This window comes from Anas acuta, chromosome 3, assembly GCF_963932015.1.
Source record: "Anas acuta chromosome 3, bAnaAcu1.1, whole genome shotgun sequence".
Lineage (NCBI taxonomy): Eukaryota > Metazoa > Chordata > Aves > Anseriformes > Anatidae > Anas > Anas acuta.
Genome location: NC_088981.1, coordinates 86,217,638 through 86,237,035, shown reverse-complemented (window position 1 = coordinate 86,237,035; position 19,398 = coordinate 86,217,638). Strand labels below are relative to the sequence as shown.

At 38.3% G+C, this 19,398-nt stretch overlaps 2 long non-coding RNA genes across 19 annotated transcripts in view; both read left to right on the top strand.

Annotated features, from left to right (window-relative positions):
• The first annotated feature begins 548 nt into the window (after positions 1 to 548).
• LOC137854579 (uncharacterized) overlaps positions 549 to 19,398 on the top strand; it is a 179,551-nt gene continuing 160,701 nt past the window's right edge. For 5 of the 18 annotated variants that reach the window (XR_011095262.1, XR_011095260.1, XR_011095267.1 and 2 more), the window contains exon 1: positions 558 to 767. This is a non-coding gene — a long non-coding RNA (uncharacterized lncRNA). Of the gene's footprint in view, positions 768 to 19,398 lie in introns of all 18 variants that reach the window. The other 13 variants (XR_011095265.1, XR_011095270.1, XR_011095274.1 and 10 more) reach the window with 6 other exon arrangements.
• LOC137854580 (uncharacterized) lies at positions 8,596 to 12,964 on the top strand. Its single transcript, XR_011095275.1, has 2 exons — positions 8,596 to 12,099; positions 12,142 to 12,964. It is a non-coding gene; the product is annotated as an uncharacterized lncRNA (long non-coding RNA).

Genomic DNA, 19,398 nt, shown 5'->3' with positions numbered 1-19,398 from the left:
TGGTAAAATATTTGCTTATTTTCTCTCATTTTTGATTAGTTCAACTTTTTTTTTTTTTTTTTGTGTGTGTGTGTGTGTGTGTGGACTGCAGTCAGTTGCACTACTAGTTCTGTACTGTAATCCTGATTAATACTACGTGTTGACTAGAATAGGAGAAGTTCTGAGAAAGTATACAACAAATATAAGCAAGTTATATATGCTCTTGAGACAGTTTATGCTGTTCGATTTTGGCTGAGAATCTGGCCGTGAGCCACTGTACAGCTTTTGAGTTATATTACAATTCTATTTTAGACCCCTAGGAAATATACAGCATATTATGTGTATTATCCATTTGCAAGGTTACTATTTTCCTTGAGCTGGCTGTTTGTGGCTGATGTGAAGATTTTTAATCTTACAACATCAGTGAAGATATGAGAATTATGTTCCCACTTTTCTATTGTGTACTTTAGAAGTTACTATCTGGAAGAGAAAGAAGCTGAAGTTCACGGACAAGTCCTTTACCAGACGTGATGAGGGAGGGGGTGAGAAAAGTGGCTTGAAGTTAGTGTTCTGCTTCCAAAGCTGAAAGCCAAACCTACTCCTGTCATGTCTTAGAACAGCCTGGGGGATGCACTAAACAATTCTGGCTTTGTGCCTGCTAATGATTCATGTAAGCATTCTTATCACAAAGGGACTTCAGCAGAAGCCAAAGATCAGACCTTATTTGTGTATCTGTGTGAGTGATAGCAGAAGGGAATGAAGCAATTCTTCATCTTCTTTTTCTATAGGTAAATGCTTTTTTTCTTCTTTAATGAAATATCTTGTATGGGAAGCAACTAGGCATCAGCTATTCTTAAAATATCTTTGGAGTTGTAAACAACTTACATATGCAAGTCTTTTTGCAAATGAATCTGTGAGAGTTGAGCAGAGCATGTCATTTTGGAAAGAATGTGGACTTCTTCTAAATGGGAACTATTAAGCCTTAAGCCGTAAACCCTTAAAACTCCTTCACTTTAGAATGTGTTGGATATTGCCATTCCCAAAAGAATGGGAGTTTAAAAAAATGAGCAACATTGCTAGACATATGCAATATTTTGTATCATCATGTTGAGTATGAAAAACCTGACACATCATCTGGAGCTAAGGAAGACTAGCAGTATATACAGAACAATTTAGCCTGTTCTCAGAACTACATTTCTGAAGCAAGATAGGACAGTATTGCCTAGAACATGGGTTTTAAAACTGGAAGATAGGCTCAAGATAATATTAGTTGTGTATGGCAAATAAATATAAAAATAGCTTGAATGTGGTGACTTTTTGTGATTCTAATACTAATTTGAAGTTCAAAATTGGAGTCTAACAGCTTGTTTCTATATTATTTTGTTAAAGTAACTTGCTATAATCTAGACTATAAAAGAATATCCTTTTTTTTTTTTTTTTTGAACCACAGGCCCCATACTTTACAATTTTTTTTTTTTTTTTTTTTTTTTTTTTTTTTTTTTTTCAGGTTGTTTCTATCAGGATAAGCTGTAAAGTCAGCTTCTTCCTTTATAATCAAGATTTTAGTTTCTGAGAGAACAAATTTCATTAAAATCTTATTTTCCTTGAAGGAAGAGGGAATATTGAGAGTAAATAGAGTAAATATAGGTCAATGCTTCTTAATTTTAGTGGTGAATGAAAATTAAATATGGGGCTGATTGCTGTATAGATTTTTTCCAATCACTTATTTTTATACTGATTTTTTTTTCACTTGTTTTTTCAAAAGGGATGTTATACATCTGGAATTATGTTGCATTTATTTGGAAAATGAACATCAATTTCTATTTTAGTTGCTTAACAAAAGCAAAGCATTTCTATTTTATTGCTATCCAGCAATGACCTCTGACAGGGATAAGTTGAATGACTCCAAGGAAAACCATGGGTCTTCATTTTCCAAGACCTTGAAGGAAGTTTTTTTTGAGGCAGGATTAATGTAAGTCTCAAGCTACAGGAACAGAGGGAAGGCAATGCTGTCTCATCTTTTGAGTTGCATGAGAAGAGGAGGATATTATGGAAGCCAAGACTTGGGGAGTGAAAGTCATTCCAGTCCTTGACAAGCTTCTGTAAACCCCTGGGAAGCTAGCAAAGGTGAATTTGTGTGCCAGCAGACCATTATGTCCTGGCTCAGGGTTGCAGTTCTGTCTCTATTGTCTACCTCTATAGTCTGCCAGTGTGTGTTTTAAAACTTTTTTTTTTTGTATCTTTATGTGTTTTGTTTTCTATTTTCCTGCTTGCTTTTTAAACAGTCCATGAAAAGGCATCATATGCAAGCCTTATCATTTTTTTGGGGTGTGAAAGTAAGTAAATGGCTATGAGTATATACATTACGTCAACAGAGAGCTGCCCTCAGTTTTGCACAGTCCTGTAGATTGTACTATTAAGAGAACACAAATTGCTATTAATGCTTAATAGACCTAGACAGATGAAGATAGCCAAATGTAATTTTCAATAAATAAAAAATTGTCAGTGTGTTGATCAAGAACACTATGTATTTTCTGGAGGTAAAAGATGCCCCCAGTTCCACATCACATAAAACATACTGAGAAGAAAATTTCAAACTTGGACCTAAGGTCACAGTATAAAAATTTGCTTTTAGGCTTTTAACATTTAAACACCTTCAAATGACACTTAAAAAAGATTTAAATCAGTTTTCAGTGCTGATTTGCAGAAACTTCTTCATACACTATGGATTCTTTGAATTGATATATTAAACTTCTGTTCCACTTTTAACCAAATGTTCTTCATGTTGTGATCTAGTTTTAGCCAGATGCCTTACTACATTGGCAGTTTAGTTTTATGTTAGTGATGATAGGTTATAAGGAGTTTGCAATGTGAATGAGAGAAGGAATTGGCAAAACATAGTTTGGAGGAAAAAGAAGGAAAATCCTCCCCTACAGGAGTTATATTACTTTTATTAGAATAACAAAACCAAAAAACTTTACTTATTTGTGCTAAAGCATGTACATAAGGACAGTAGATGTGTCAGTTGTAGCAGTATCACCTGTGGTAGTTACAATGTTGTATCTGTAACCAGAAATAAAAATAAGGAGAAAGAAATAAAGAGAAAAAAAAGTAACATTGATTATGTAAACAGGCTGGCCTCATGTATAGTTAGGTGTATATAGGTGTATTTGGAAGCTAGCTTTGTGAGTTTTCTAATTGCGCAAGATAAAGGACACAACATGTATGATACTGATTAATAAAAAGATAGACATTTGGAACTTATATCTCTGACAATCTTAGTTTTATTTCCTATGTCCATTACATGAAATCCAAAGGTTTTGTATTATAAGAAGAGAGAAAAGGCTTTGGCTTATAAATTAGAACATAAATTTGCTGAAGGTACAAGTTCACTGTGTAGTTTGAATGTCATTTTACTAGATGTTTCAAGTTGTTTTTACTGGTACTTCTGTGGTAACTCAGCCTGCCTCATGTCATTATCATTCATAAGATTTTATAAATATTCTGAAACTCTTGTTTCTGGTAGGACAAAAATTTTAAACGAGAGAGCACTCTCCTTGTCTTATATACATTATGAAGCCTTTTCCTGTTCCTGCTTTCCTTCCTTTATTGTGGTTAATGGTTAATATTGCTGTCTGAACACAGCAAAGTGATTAATTATGAGGTTTTGCTGTCAAGGACAACACCCCCGCCGCAACACACACACACACTCAAGAGCAACAATGTAGGACCTGAGAAGTAGTCAAGATAAGTAATGCGTGTTTGATGACTTGTGTTACTCACAGATCTGAAAATGCTTTAGCAGAATGCTAGGAAATTATATCTCATTATATCAAGTGAGTTTATGGGATTAAATTAAATTTGTTTTTGGAAAAGGAAACAACTCAGACATTGCCAGTAATTTTTGGATACAATATAAGAAATGCTATTAGTAACTTGAAATCTGATTCATGTAAATTTATGATATTCATTGAAAAACTTTTCTGAACCTTCAGGTTTTTTATTGTTATTATTTTTTAGCATTTTGTCCATCTTTGTTTTCTTCTGTGCACTGAAACATACTGACTGCAAAAGGGAAGGAATCTCTGAAATTGCCTGCTAAATGGCACAGTGACCAGTAAAGTACTGCACTGAACTGCAGGCATAGGTGATCTGTGCTCAGTAAAAATCCTTTTTTAGTAAGAGTTAGTAAGAGGCAAGAGCTCTAAAGAAGGATGGCATTCTCACTGTCTTCTGCAGAGTCATTCCAGTTGGCTGAGAGATGTTCTCAGCATAAGGTCTATGAACATTTTGTGTGTCTGTGTTAAAGAGCAAGTTTGTGTCTTGGTAAGTGTTAAAAATGACAATACATTGACCTGCTAGGATAAGATTACTGTGCATTATACCCAGCCACCCCATGTTTTTTTTTTTTTTGTTTTTCCTGGGGGACAAGGGTATCTGCCAGTTTTCTATTACTGGGGTAGGATATCTGAAAGCTGAGCAGAAATACACTCTCAGCCATGGAGTAACTATTGTTGGCAATGTCTGTGATGTGGAGAAGGAGAAGGGGAGCACTGACACTTTCAGACAATGCCTTTCTCTGCTGTGGCTGTGCTGCTGCAGAGCTGGAAGCACCTCTGCAGAAGACAGTCCTGGAAGAAACAGGTGGGGTGGTCTCATTGCCAGCTGGCCAGCATGGCTGCACAACTGGGATGGTGTCTCTCAGGGAGGGAACACTAGTGGGCTATGAACCAGAGACACTAGTACTTCTCTCATCTTTTAATGAGTGAAGCAATACAGAGAAAAGGCAAAAGACAGCAGAGCCTCCTCTAGGAGAGTGGAATGGTAAAGGAATCTGGGCATGGCTAAGCCTGGAGATTCCTCTTCCAGTAGCTAGTGACTTCCAGATGGCTCTGGTCACAGTTTTCCTGCAACATTTTGACATTGCTGCAAGATTGGGAAAAATGTGTTTGTAGTATGATTCCATACCAGGCTTCCATTTGAGTTGTGGAGTGAAGACTGAGATGTCAACAGGATAGGAGAAGGAAACAGATTAAAAAGTTATCATAAGAGATGGAGATAATCATCAACATATTCTATAAAAAAATATTTTCCAAATTAGAAAAAAAATCAGAGGAAGTAGTGTCTTCAGAAAATTAATTTATTAGGAAAAATGACATTTTAAAATCATTGTTGGCATTGTTTAAAAATTAAACAGAGGACAAAATTTTTGAAGGACTTTGAAAGTGTCTTAAAAGTATATCTATGAGCTATATTAAACCCAGGTAATGATTGTTCTAAAAGGTTGTTCATAATTTAAACAGAAAACTGATAAATATTTTATAAATATTTTGGGAGGAAACTTGATGCTTATATACAAGTTTATATACAATTTCAATTACAGTCAGGAAGTATATTACCATCAGTTGCAGCCATATAGCACTCTATTAGCACCAAAACATTTGATGCAACGCAGTGCTGATTTTTTAAAGTTAGTTAGAGCTGTTGAAGAAAAAAGATATAATGAATCATTTTACTAGACATGTTACACTTAGTTACAGCTAAAAATGCTAGATAGAAATCCTTCTTTGGAGCAAGATTGTTCTACAAATGTTATGTAAGAAAACTGTGCAAAAATAAATAGAAGAAAACTAACAAAATACAAGGAACCAAGTTCTCCAAAGTGTGAATAGAAATCCAGTTGCTTACAGTTGCTTGAAGGAAAATACCTTTAATTCATTAACACATTTGTAAAGTTGTGTTAATTTTTTAATTGTTTAATTTAACAACCCGCTTTACAAATTTGTAAAGCGGGTTGTCAGTAGTAGAATCATAGAATCATTTAGGTTGGAAAATACTTTCAAAATTACCACCCCCAACCATCAATGTAACCTACTGAGTCCCATCACTAAACTAATTCCCATAGTGCCACATCTCTTAAATACCTCTAGGGATGGGGACTCCACCACTTCCCTGGGCAGCCCATTCCAATGTTAGACTACCCCCTCCAAAAAGAAATTCTTCCTAATATCCAATCTAAACTTCCCCAGTGCAACTTGATACCATTCCTTGTGTCCTATCACTTGTCACCTGAGAAAAGTGTCTGTCATCCTCCTCACTGCAACCTCCTTTCAGTAAGTAAGTAAGTAGTAGATACTGATTTCTAGTAATGGAGAATTAGAATACATGTAATTTCAATTACAATGTCAATTGTTCATTGACAAGCCTGCTTTGCTTTTATTTACTTCTTTGATTTTGGTTTGCTTCTGGAAGTGAAGTTTTCCATATGTATCTGTTAACTTGGTTCTCAATTTTAGCTATGGATTGTGTAAATGCTCCTTCTGGTATCCTTTGAAAAACAGTTATAAGAGCTAAAAAGCATATCTGTATAACACTCCTATAATTTTGGTGAATAAAGCTGGAAAAAATAATTATTATTCCAGGCTTTCTACATCCTCTTGAGTTATTAAATACTGTTGCTTCAATTGATTTTTATATAGATTATGTGCTTTGCTGTGCATATCACAAGCATGCCATTAATTTGAAGACATATCTTCAAAACTTCTGCCAGTACTTGGGGAACTCTGTAAGTATCCTTTTTTATTGCAATGGCTCCCTAAGTGCCGACAAAATCTGCCAGTGAGCATGCCTGGTTGGGCCTGTGGTAATTGCTTCAAGTTGCTTGATTAATGCTGAGACGATGCTTACCAGATACAGTGAGCTCTCTGTGCCTCATATGATTGGGCATAGACGCACTAGTTGATAGCTCACAGATGCTGCCACCTTTTGGGAAACAGTATGTATCTATCCTTGGTTTTAGAGAGGGTTTACATGCCCATGGTTAATGGTTCATTCCCTTCAGGGGGCTGGTTACAAGTGGAGTTTCTCAGGATGTCCTTGTCTGGAAGTTTTTCAAGACCTTAGGAGTCAAACCATAAGGTCTGAATTCAGTGCTGACCTTGATTTGAGCAGGGGTATGGACCCCTTCCCACATCAATGAGTGTGTGATATGTAGGAGGGGACATTGAGCTGTGGGTCCTTAGAGATCATGACAGCTCAGTTCTGGGGAGATATAGGATGCAAGATACAAGCCATGGTATACAGTCATATTTACTAGATCCCACTGCTTCTATCTCAGCATTGAGGCTTTTATGGGTCTCATTCTTGGATGCATAAGTCATCTTTTAACATAATGAATTGATGTAATTTATGACCAAAAACTAACTCAGTCAACATAGAAATTTTCACTTGAGTAGTGAGACCCAAGAACGGAGGACTCATTAATGCAGTTTGAAAAACTCTGTGGCTAATCTGCAAGAATTTTTATGACTGTTTTATGGTAAAGATGATATCACTGAAACTTGTTTTGGATGAGTCATTCAGGTGAGATGGGCCAACATTTGCTTTCTTTTTTTTTTTTTTGTTCATAAATTTTTTAATGGATATTTTATCTGTCTTATTTACCTCAGGATATTTATGTAGTATCTTGGTATCTCACCATTACTTACAGATTTTATCTTTCTGTCAAGAGAGATGAGAACAAACATCATAGTAAAGAAAAGGAACAGAAGAACATGGGTAGATTACATGACCATAGCCTCACGTGATGATCAAATGGGAAAAGTTACCTTAATCTCTGCAAAACCATTCAAACAAAGGAGCCGTCATAATATGAGTGAGAACCTGCCTACCTAATATCCTGTTTCTGATGATCAGTCATATCAGTTGCTTAAAAGAAAATATGGAAATCTGATTTATAACTGTGGAAGATTGACCCAGAGAAGTTTCACCCTAATCCATAGCAGTTACATTTTTGCTTAGCCTTCTAAAATTTTTTTGGGACATTGATAGCTACAGTAACTCAATCTATATAAATACCTGCTCACTGTTTCCTGTTAGAGAATAAGAACGTGAAATACTTATGAGAAAATCCTGAAGCCAAACAGAAGACCTTGACTCCCCCAAGTCTCATGGAAAATGACAGTGGTGTTCCTTATAATATATGGGTATGCACAACTTTCCCAGTACGTACATATTTTAAGATGCCACTAGTACCACTCTAAGCAATTTAAAGAAATACAGCTATTTGCAACTTTATGTTTTTCAGTTTATGCATTTTTCTCTCGTGTAAATAGATTCAAGTGAGACCAGAGCATATGTACATACATACTTGTATACATGCACATGCACACCTTTTCCTGAAGACTAAATTTGCTGATTTTCCTGTTGGAACTGACAAGAATCTGCTAAATATTTTCTCCTCAAATAGAAATGAATGGAGAGTGTTTCAACCGTTGCTTTTTCAGCCACTATATAATGTTTATTTTGCATATCATGTTTTTATATTGCTTTAATATGTGATGTAAGAAATAGTCTACCAATTAATCACTGTAGTCAAATTGCTTCCCTTATTGCACTGAGTTGCTGAGTGAAGGACTGAGACAATAACAGTAGAGCAAAGTATTTCAAAAACTATTCAAAGAGAGAGACTTATGGGAAAATTTTGGATATTGTTCAGACTTGAGAAACCTGCCTCAAAATACCTTCAGTCTAATGATTTTTTCCATTTGTGTCTCCCTTTTCTAAGGAGATTGTGACATCTCTAGCTCTGGGCAACAGATTCTGAGAAAGGTGAGACTGACACTGCTACACTCATGATGGGTGCCTGTTAATTCCTGACCTCAAGTTACCAGCATATATTGGTGCTAATAGGCAGAGTTTGGCATGCATGCTGCACTATTTTTCCCCCCTCAGGGTTTTCTGTTCTTCCATCATGCTGAACAGTTCTGGCAAGTGCAGACTGAGATAGCAGGCATTTTGCAAGTGATACTTATCAGGCATCTCCCTGAGATGGAAGAAGCAGTGTCAGAACTGGGCAGAATAATGCAAAATTTCACCTTTCCAGATTAGCCTTTCCAATGCCTTACTGTTATACACAAAATAGTACAACAACTGGCAAAATGTCCTTAATGCAGGCACAATTATGAAATAAACAACAGTTTTTCTACTGTAAAATTAAGAAACACACTGAAAGCAGTCTGTGTGAGCAGCATGTCTCATCTATCTAACCTTTTCTCTGGATTTCCTGAGCTGCACTGGAATCTGGCCCTTGGTCCTGACTTGTGTAAAGTGGGGGCAGACATGAGATTGTGCAGCCACCCCGATCCCTGTCCCACTTTACATAAGGGCTGTATCCACTTATGTCTTTTGAACAATACATAGTTGCTTGTTTAAATACATAGCCAGAGCCTGCCCCTCAGGGATCTTTGAATTCCTTAGAAGTCCTGCATTTTTGCTCTTTGCCTGAGGCAGAATGAAACTAAAATGTCTTGTGAAGCTTTCTGAGGTAAGGGAAGCAACTTAACCTTCCCACTTATGACAACATGTTGCACCAACTCTGCCATTTTGCTGTAGAAAACACAATGCTTCTTGTTGGGGCTGAGCAGCTTGCAGGTCAGTAAGTAATATCTGCTAAAGAGGAGGATGAAATTACACAGGTCTCTGGTGAACACTGATCTTATCATGAATGGCTTTAATGGTGCTCACCTTGAAATTAAGAAATGGAGAGTAAGAGTAAAGCAAGACCAATAATCAGTCTCCATCCTAGGCAAGGGATCCTTCCCTGACAGGGAAGTAAGTAAGTGGGAAGTAAAGAACATAGAAAAAGGATTGTGATTGGAATTTGGGGCAACAGAGAAAGGATGTATGATGTATGAGAAAAGAATGAAATATGTTTATAATGAAAATAAAAGGGGATTAGCATACTGTATAAAATTAACTATAAAATATAGAGTATAAAAGGCTGCTCAGAAAGGGTTCAGAATTGCAGAAGTTAAATATTTAACAAAGGCCAGCTTCCTGCCAACTGTCAAGTTTCAAACTGTCAAAAACATGTTAAAAAAAAAGGATCCAAAATGGTATTTAGGCAATTTAATTAAAAATATCAGATCTAAGCGGTTCCTCTTGACAAATATATTGTAGTGGTTTTATCCAGCTGGGCACCACCACAACTGCTCTCTTACTCCCCATCTTCAAAGGGAAAGGGGAAGCAAATACGATGAAAAGGGCTCAAGGGTTGAGAAGGGAGATCACTCAACAATTATTGTCACAGGTTAAACAGACTCAGCATAGTGAGAGTAATTTAATTTATTACCTATTACTAACAAGCTAGAGCAGTGAGAAACTAAAAGCAAACTAAAACCACCTTCCTCTCACCCACCCTATTCAACCTCCTCTCCCCAAGCAGCACAGGGGAACAGGGAATGGAGGCTGCGGTCAGTCCCTAACACTTCATCTCCACTGCTCCCTGATGGTCACTCTCTGCCCCTGCTCCACATGGGATCCCTCCCATGGGATGCCGTCCTTCCCAACCTGAGCCTGTGGGGGCTGCCCACAGGCATCAGCTCCTCAAGCACTGCTCCCACACTGCTCCCTACCATGGGAGCCCCCGTGGAGCAAACTGCTCCAGCATGGTTCCCCCACAGGTGGGCGGCTCAACCCAGATCCCCTGTTCCTGCGTGGGCTCCTCTCCACGGGCTGCAGCTCTGGCCCAGGGCCTGCTCCAGCGGGGTCTCTCCATGGGCCACAGCCTCCTCCAGGCCACATCCACCTGCTCCACCGGGGGCTCCTCCACAGACTGCAACGTGGAGATCTGCTCCATGTGGGACCCATGGGCTGCAGGGGGACAGCCTGCTCCACCAGAGGCCTCTCCACAGGCCACAGGGGAACTTTTGCTCTGTGCCTGGAGCACCTCCTGCCCTTCTTTCTGCACTGACCTTGGGGTCTGCAAGGCTGGTTCTCACTCCTCTCTCTCTCTCAGCTGCTGTTGTGCAGCAGTTTTTTTCCCCCCTTTATTCAATCTGCATCCCCAGAGGCCCACCCAGCATTGCTCCTTGGCTCGGCTCTGGCCAGTGGCAGGTACCTTTTGGAGCCGGCTGGAGCTGGCTGTGATCTGACATGGGGCAGCTTATGGATTCTTCTCACAGAGGCCACCCCTGCAGCCCCATGGTACCAAGACCTTGCCACACAATCCCAATACAGTGGTTGAGTTTCTGTTAAGCTCTTCTTTTTCTGTCTGTCCAGCAATTCTGATCTTCTCTCCCAAATTTAAAGTTCTCACTGGTTTAATGACGTGTGATATCATATATAAATTAAGTTTTAAGCAGAATATGAATCTTTCTGTCAAAAAAATGAGATATAGATATTATATATTCTTCAAGAGTAATTATTTAGTACATTTATGAGTTGCATAGGCTGCAAAAATGGAACTGCTGACTTTGTTTAAAAACTACAAGGTGAAGGTGAATACAATGTTGATGTATAGAAGGTCATCTATTAAAGTTTATATTTGAGGTCCTAGAAAGAATTTAAAGGCTCAATCCTTGAAGTCAATGGCATAATTTATGGCATGTGACACAGCATTTTTCTGAACTGGGATGTAAAACTCAGCAGTCAGCACCTTGAACTATCTGTCTAGGAAACTACACAGTAGACATAATTCAAAAAGCCCTTTTAGTTTCATTTTACTTTACTGAAAAAAGTTAGATTTTGGAGGTCTACTAACTTTGATGCTGATACCTTCATTGTTTGTTCATACTTCTTTGTTTCAACTCTTTACCTACAATCAATTATAACAAGAGAAGAAGAAGAAAAAAAAATACTGTTCTGTACAGTTTCTCTCAAAAAATACTGCACTCTACAGTACAGGAAAGTGGTGGTGAATCTGTTTCATGTATGGGCTAAATGCATTTTTCTTGGTTACTCTGACTACATTGTAGGCAGGTCCTCCTGCATGATGCCAGCAGCAGTGGTGCCTGGTGCTGTGGAGGCATTTAAATACACAGCCAAAGGGATCTTTGGATTCCTTAGAAGTCCTGAATTTTTGCTCTTTGCCTGAACTCACCATGAATTCACCTGACTGAGTCCCAAATGTCTTGCACATCAATGCCTGTGTCTTCCTGGACTTGTCATGCATATGTTAAGAGACCCCCATCTACCTTCATTACTCCTTCAGTATTCAGTCAGGTGGTGGCTCCAGACCCCACCTATTGAGTTCATATATTCATAGTGAGTGCTTCAAGCATCATCCTCCCAGAGCCTTTTGTTATGTTCAGATCTTGCGAACTGTTTGTATACTCAACTGTATACAAACAACTGTTTGTATTTTGTTAATACTCAACCAAGTATTAATGTCCCTGATTTTGTGTCTGCCTCTACTCCCATTCCCCTGCCACTTCTAAAAGCACTTCTAAAGGCACTCCCAGCAAAACAGTACATCCCTCCTGCCAACTTCAGCTTCAACATGACTGAGTTTCCTGCCATATACCTGAGGGATGTGACATATGGGCAAGTCACTGCTGAGCTAGCACTGACCACAGAGATTTCATCTTATATGTGAAACTGGAAGAACCTCTTGCAATTAAGACTATATATTTTTTCAATTTCCCTCAGTCTGCTTTCATCTAGTGATAAAAAAAAATGAAGTCTGCAAAATATGACCCCAAAACTTCAGCAGCTTCTGGTACTGATCAAGGTGAAGCATTTCTTTGCTCTTAATTGATTTTTGATCAAGCCTTTAAAGCAAAGGAGTTAACTTGTGGAATGTCCTAATTTTTAAGCACGATTGATTTTGGCAGGGTTCACATAGAATAGCCACTCTAATGATAAACTCTGTCAACTGTTATGGTGCTGTGAATCAAATATTTTGCTGAGGAATTGAAAGTCTGCCCTTTCAAAAGGTTATCCTCTTGCATAGTCCATGGTTTTTCATTTTCAGGAAAATGACTTTGCTTGTATAATTGTCAAAGATTTAAAATACGGCTTGTAAAAATGAGACATTTTCTACATTAATGAGCCTAAAGTAGAAATAAATATTTTTGCCATTATAGCAGTTCCCCGTTGTTAGCCATATTTCAACATAACTCAAAGCTTGAAGACTGTTCAAAGTTTTTTTTTTTTTTTTTTTTTTTTTTTTTTTGGTGTTGTGCAAAAGTACGACTATTTTAAAGACTCTCACGTAAAGCACATAGCATTATTTCTCTGGCTCAGTGATCTGATTTTTACTGTTTTATATTTAGGTGAACAGTACATATGCTCAGAGCTGTTTTGGCAGGAAGAGAGCTAATGTATGTGTGGTACAGTCTTGTATAATTTCAGTGGATTTATTGCTCTTTTTCTTTTCTCTAACATTGTAATTATGATTTCAATTATTCTAAATTTTTGCTAAGTTTTGTAAAGACGGAGAAGGACAAGATTATTGACACAAAAAGACATTTTTTCTTACTTTTTTTTTTTTTTTTTTTTTTTTTTTACAACTTGTGGCATATAAGTACAGAAAAGACCTGAATCAATGTAAAGTCCTCCAAAATGCTTTTGTTTCTGAAATTAAAAAATGCAAATCAATGTTCTTTATGTCATTGCTCTTAAGTTGTATGAATAGCTAAGCTGCCCAGCAAAGTTCCAGGTATTTGTCTTTAGAAAAAGAACAGCAAATAACATCACATTTTAAAAGAGATGAAAATTTAATGTAGATTTTTGAACTGTCAAGATTGAAGATAAAATGCAATTCTTTTGGTTTTGCCTTTTTCTTTCTACCACACAGATATACATACTGTAAGAGTAGTTTCAATATAGTATTACTGGTGAAATCAAAGCTACAGAGCAACCAAAGTTATATCTATATTGGTAACTGGGACAAGTTGTTAGTTCATTCTCTACGTTCTCCCACAGGTGAAAAGATAGCCCTGTTAAGCTGCAGTAATCAGTTCAATGGGGTATCCACAAGGCTACCTTACAGTTTGGAACGTAGTCTTTCTTGGTGAATTTTGTATCTATTGCTTAACACTTGTGTTTTGCAAAATATTGTATAGCTGAAATGCTCATAAAGCAATTATAATGATTCAGATTTTGGAAAAACTCGGGGTACCTGACATAGAATCAGATATGCAGCTACCACAAATCATTCTGAGTGCACTAATATCAATGCTCACTTACTCTCCATAAGGGCCTAAGAATCACAGGTTGTAAGGAGAAACTTCTCTAAAGATGTGATTCAAAAACCAATGAAGTAATTGAGAGGTTTTCCATTAATTTCAGTGACTTTTAGATCAGACTGCAAATATTTAATGTTAATCTATTTTTAAAAATAAAATACAGGTAACCTTGGAAGCAAGTACAAACAGACATATATTTAGAAAAGTGTATATCCAAAACATTAAACTTCAAATAAGACTTCAAACGAGAAACAGATTCGGAATCTCTAATAACTTTAAGCAATGGATTCCACAGATTATCACCACTCTAACAGGCTGTGTTTTGCTCTCTCACTATCTCTCTCTTCAGTTTTTATCTTCTCTATGTGCACGTAAACACGTGCACTATGCAAAGGATAATAAAATACAACTCAGGGTAATACAATATAAATTGCAATTTATAGTATTTGTATATGCTTCTTTTGCATAAGGCAAGAATGTAAATACCTTTCATTGTTTAGGCTAGATATTATGGTAAACATTTTGTCAGATCTTGGCAGTTGTCTAGAGGTATGATTTCCTTGCAGCCAGTCATATGGTCAGTTTTGGTGTTTACAACTGAGAGTGACAGAGCTGGGGGAGCTAAGACATTGTTTTTACTGCTCCAGACCCCTAATCATCTTCATAACCCTTTTCTGAACTCTCTCCAAGAGCTCCATGTCTCTCTTGTACAGAGGAGCTGAGAATTGGAGACAGTATCCCAGATGCAGCCTCACCAGGGCTGAGTAGAGGGGAAAAATCACCTTACTTGAACTGCTGGCCTGTTGTCATGTCCTTGTCCAGAAGACGGAGCTGGTCCCAAGAGAAGCAGCACTAAATCATTGCTATTTAACAGGTCAAATTTCCAGCTGAAACCATTTGTGACACTGAAGATATCACCATGCTGTAGCAGTGATGACTTCCCTTCCTTCTCTTGAGGCTTTTGTGATAGCCATGCTATATCAATACGGCTTCACTCTCCATTTCAGTCTTTCTGAGCAAAGTAGTAGACAAGCTTCAATCTAACCTAACACTGCATGGGGATTATCTACCTCCAGTATGGAGAACCTGGCATAAAAGGCATACAACAGGAATCTTACCACCTAACCCTGGGTTTTAAGAAGCCCATTGCTCAGGTTCAATCTGGTTGTCCTTAGGTGTCTGTGCAGCCATTGGACAGAGATAAGAAGCACCAAAGAAAGGTGATTTTTGTTCTCTAAAGTAGGTGTCTATGACAATGAAATAAATTGCTTTCTGACAATGCCAGTTTCTGTCTACTGAAGATAAAAAAGGGTATACAGCAAGACTTGGACCTGGACAGCAAGACTTGGACCTGATGTTGGAACTTTAGCATAAAATAAAACAGCACTATAGACATTGACCTCATGAATAAAAATCTAGGTCACTAGGTTTTTGAGCAGATAACCCTGACAAAGGTACGAGAACTCTTGTCATTAGATTTCAGATATCCACTTTATTGTTTTGGAGGCCTATTAATTCTCCCTTTTTTCCCTCTTCTGAGAGGAGTTACTTGCAGTACAAAGCTTGGCAGTTAGTGAAAAATAACTGTTTGTATTTGCAATAAAAATGGTCTAATGACCTTTTTGAAAAGTTAGTTTTATTAATTTTGCAAAACTTTTATAAAGAATGTACAAATTCATTAAAATCCTGACCCAGATATGGACATTTTCTTGGGCAGGAAAAATCACTCCTTCCATTTATGACGAATAGAATCACAACACAGGAAAAAACATTATTTACTTACACATCCAAACATATATGAAGAGAGGAAAATTACTACTAGCATCCAGTTTATAAAATCATTAAAATTATGACTTCATTATAAAAAAATAGTTAACTGAAAACATTGACAATGTTTTCTAGTCTTTGTCCAGCATAGGAGAAGAAACAATATGTGTGAAACTGTTATAATAAATGATTTTTAAACAAAAATCATCAGGCTTTTGACACGGTTTCCCATAGGATCCTACTGGACAAAATGTCCACCATACAGCTAAATAAAAACATCATATGATGGGTGAGCAATTGGCTAACGGACAGGGCCCAAAGGGTTATGGTAAATGGGGCTGCATCAGGCTGGCGGGCGGTCACCAGTGGGGTCCCTCAAGGCTCCATTTTAGGGCCGGTACTTTTCAATATTTTTATAAATGATCTGGATATAGGAATAGAAGGTATTTTGAGCAAGTTTGCTGATGACACCAAACTTGGAGGAGTTGTGGACTCTGTTGAGGGTGGAAAGGCCTTGCAGAGGGATCTGGATAGGTTGGAGAGCTGGGCGATCACCAACCACATGAAGTTCAATAAGAGCAAGTGCCGGGTCCTGCACCTGGGACGGGGAAACCCTGGCTGCACGTACAGACTGGGCGATGAGACGCTGGAGAGCAGCCTAGAAGAGAGGGATCTGGGGGTTGTGGTAGACAGCAAGTTGAATATGAGCCGGCAGTGTGCCCTGGCAGCCAGGAGGGCCAACCGTGTCCTGGGGTGCATCAAGCACGGCATCGCTAGTAGGTCGAGGGAGGTGATTGTCCCGCTCTACTCTGCGCTGGTGCGGCCTCACCTCGAGTACTGTGTGCAGTTCTGGGCACCACAGTATAAAAAGGACATGAAACTGTTGGAGAGTGTCCAGAGGAGGGCTACGAAGATGGTGAAAGGTCTGGAGGGGAAGACGTACGAGGAACGGCTGAGGGCACTGGGCCTGTTCAGCCTGGAGAAGAGGAGGCTGAGGGGAGACCTCATCGCAGTCTACATACAACTTCCTCGTAAGGGGGTGTCGAGAGGCAGGAGACCTTTTCTCCATTAACACCAGTGACAGGACCCGCGGGAACGGGGTTAAGCTGAGGCAGGGGAAATTTAGGCTTGACATCACGAGGGGGTTCTTCACGGAGAGGGTGGTTGCACACTGGAACAGGCTCCCCAGGGAAGTGGTCACTGCACCGAGCCTGTCTGAATTTAAGAAGAGATTGGACTGTGCACTTAGTCACATGGTCTGAACTTTTGGGTAGACCTGTGCGGTGTCAAGAGTTGGACTTGATGATCCTTAAAGGTCCCTTCCAACTCAGGATATTCTATGATTCTATGAAAATGAGATCTGAATTTTAAAGAGACTCTCTGGTTTTGAATTATTAGAAATCCAGGGTCAATTTCAGACATGAAGAAAGAAAATTCAGTTTTGTTGAGGTTAGAAATTGCAAAAGAGGCATGAAAGTCCATCCTTGCCTCAGATTATTATTTATATTATCACTAAATAATGCCTTCTGGTTTGGAGAGTTATTCGTTTGTTGTTGTCACTGTTGTTTTTTAAATTCGTTTATGCATTTAATTATTTTTAATTAAAGGTCTATGGAGTTAGCATAGGAAAATGATGCAGAAAGAAAATGATGTTTCTTTAGAAATACTCTGCATTTACCACATAACATATCCAGCTCCGCTGAAGTCAGTGTGGACTTTTGGCAACAATTGTGTGTTGCTGTGTAAACAAATTCACATTTTCAAAGGACCTTTACCCTCTAGCTGGAAAGCAGTACAGCTGCTGGCACTTTTCCTCCTTTACATTCTTGTTGGATGATATGGAGCAGAAAGGTTATGTTGCTGACTCAGAAAATGATGTGGGAAGCAGTTCCTAAGAAAAGACGCATGACAAATGGTAGGAGAAGATACCACTGATACTGCTGTGGCAGGTCAGAGTAGTCTGTCATACCCAGAGGCTACTGCTAGCTCTTATATTGCCATTGGTAGCTGGAAGTTTGCCCATAAGCTTTTTTTTCCCCTTTATTTCCCATGATCCATTCCTGGACTTGCCTCTTCCCTACCTGCTTCTCCCCCAGCAGGTTTCTTGTTTTTTACTGAAAACAGAGAAGCTTCCTACCCCAGTAAACTTACTTAGATGTGGGTCCAAAATCCAGCATGTTCCATGTGAATCTTTCCCTGGATATCTGTGGGTTTGGAAGATCACAATCAGAAGAAGAAGTCCAGAAAAAAACAAAACCAAAAAACTAGTCTTCTGAACTTTCTTTCTTGGTTTTCTGCTGTAACATGAAAATATGCTTTTTTTTTTTTTCTTTTTTTTTTTTTTTTTTTCCTTGAGCTCCCATGTCTCTGTGCTATGATGATGATGAATCCTTCTGTTAAATTAAATGGAAGAATTCAATAAAATTTGGGTGTAGGATGTAACCAGCATTTTGCAGTGTTTAATTGATGCATATCTCTGCATTTATTCTCAGGAAGTAGGTGGAATGGTACCAAGTGGCAATGGATCTTTGATGTCCTGTTTGGAAAATTAAGATCATCAGCTCAGCCATAATTTTGTTATGCAATTTTCCAGGTTCCAGATGGCTCTGACTTACTGGTAAAATTATATATAGCTTTTGACAAAATAAGCTATATTCCCAACTGGCTTCTGCTATTGAGCTGTTTTCCTTGATTTAAGCATTGTCATAGTAAATTGCCGGAATATATATATATATATATTTCTTGCCAGTGTATGAATGGGATTGATTTTGCTTCTTAACAATATTTTTGATGTGGTTCTTACTATATATCTAAGGCACTGTCACAAAAATATGACAGGATAGTGTTTAAACAGGATAATTACTGCAGGAAAGCCTATCATGATCAAACACTTTGATTGTACTATAATGGAAACATGTTCTGAAATATTTGATTTTTTACCTTGGAATTATTTAATATGTTCTCAAAAGTTTAGTGATTTGTGAAAAGAAAATATGCATATGGAAGTTTTGGTCTCTAAAATATTCTTCCAAAAGTTGTAAAAATGAAGCTTGAATGAGAAATAAATTATTCAAACCCATCTGGGGGCCTGAGTTATACTGTCTGTTTCTTGGCATTAAGTGTCCATTCGTGCTGGAGTGTGTCATAGTTTCTGTAAGAAAGTGTAAAAAAACTGACTGGATGATGTCAGCACAGACAAGGTGGCTCCTGGCAGCAGATATTAAATAATAGCTGGGCTTAAATGCTGTAAAATGCATTTGGCTAACTGATGGAAGGCTGTACTATGTGACCTCTCCGTCTAGGTGCATTAGCCTCAGCCAGCAGAGTCCCTGGCAGAGGGATGTAAGCACGAGCATGGAAACATGTACTTATTTCAGGCAACGGCACAGAGGCAGTTCCTCGCCCACTGCTGGCTCCTCTTTGTTTTTCTCTGGCAGGAAACACCCCCATGAGTGCTGCTTCCTGAATCAGTGAACTTTTTCCTCTGGAAGGAGCAAAGTGTATTAGAATAGGGGTTCCCGAGGTTTTGTTTCTGGAGGGCTATTTGATAGCTGAGAAGATTGTAATAAAAGTTTACTGCTGTCCAATACCCAGAGGCTTCCCCATTCCCTCTCTCCTTTGCTCCAGACCTTGTGAGGCTGTTTATGAAGGCAGATGTCTGGTCCTTTTGTTCTTCCAGCAG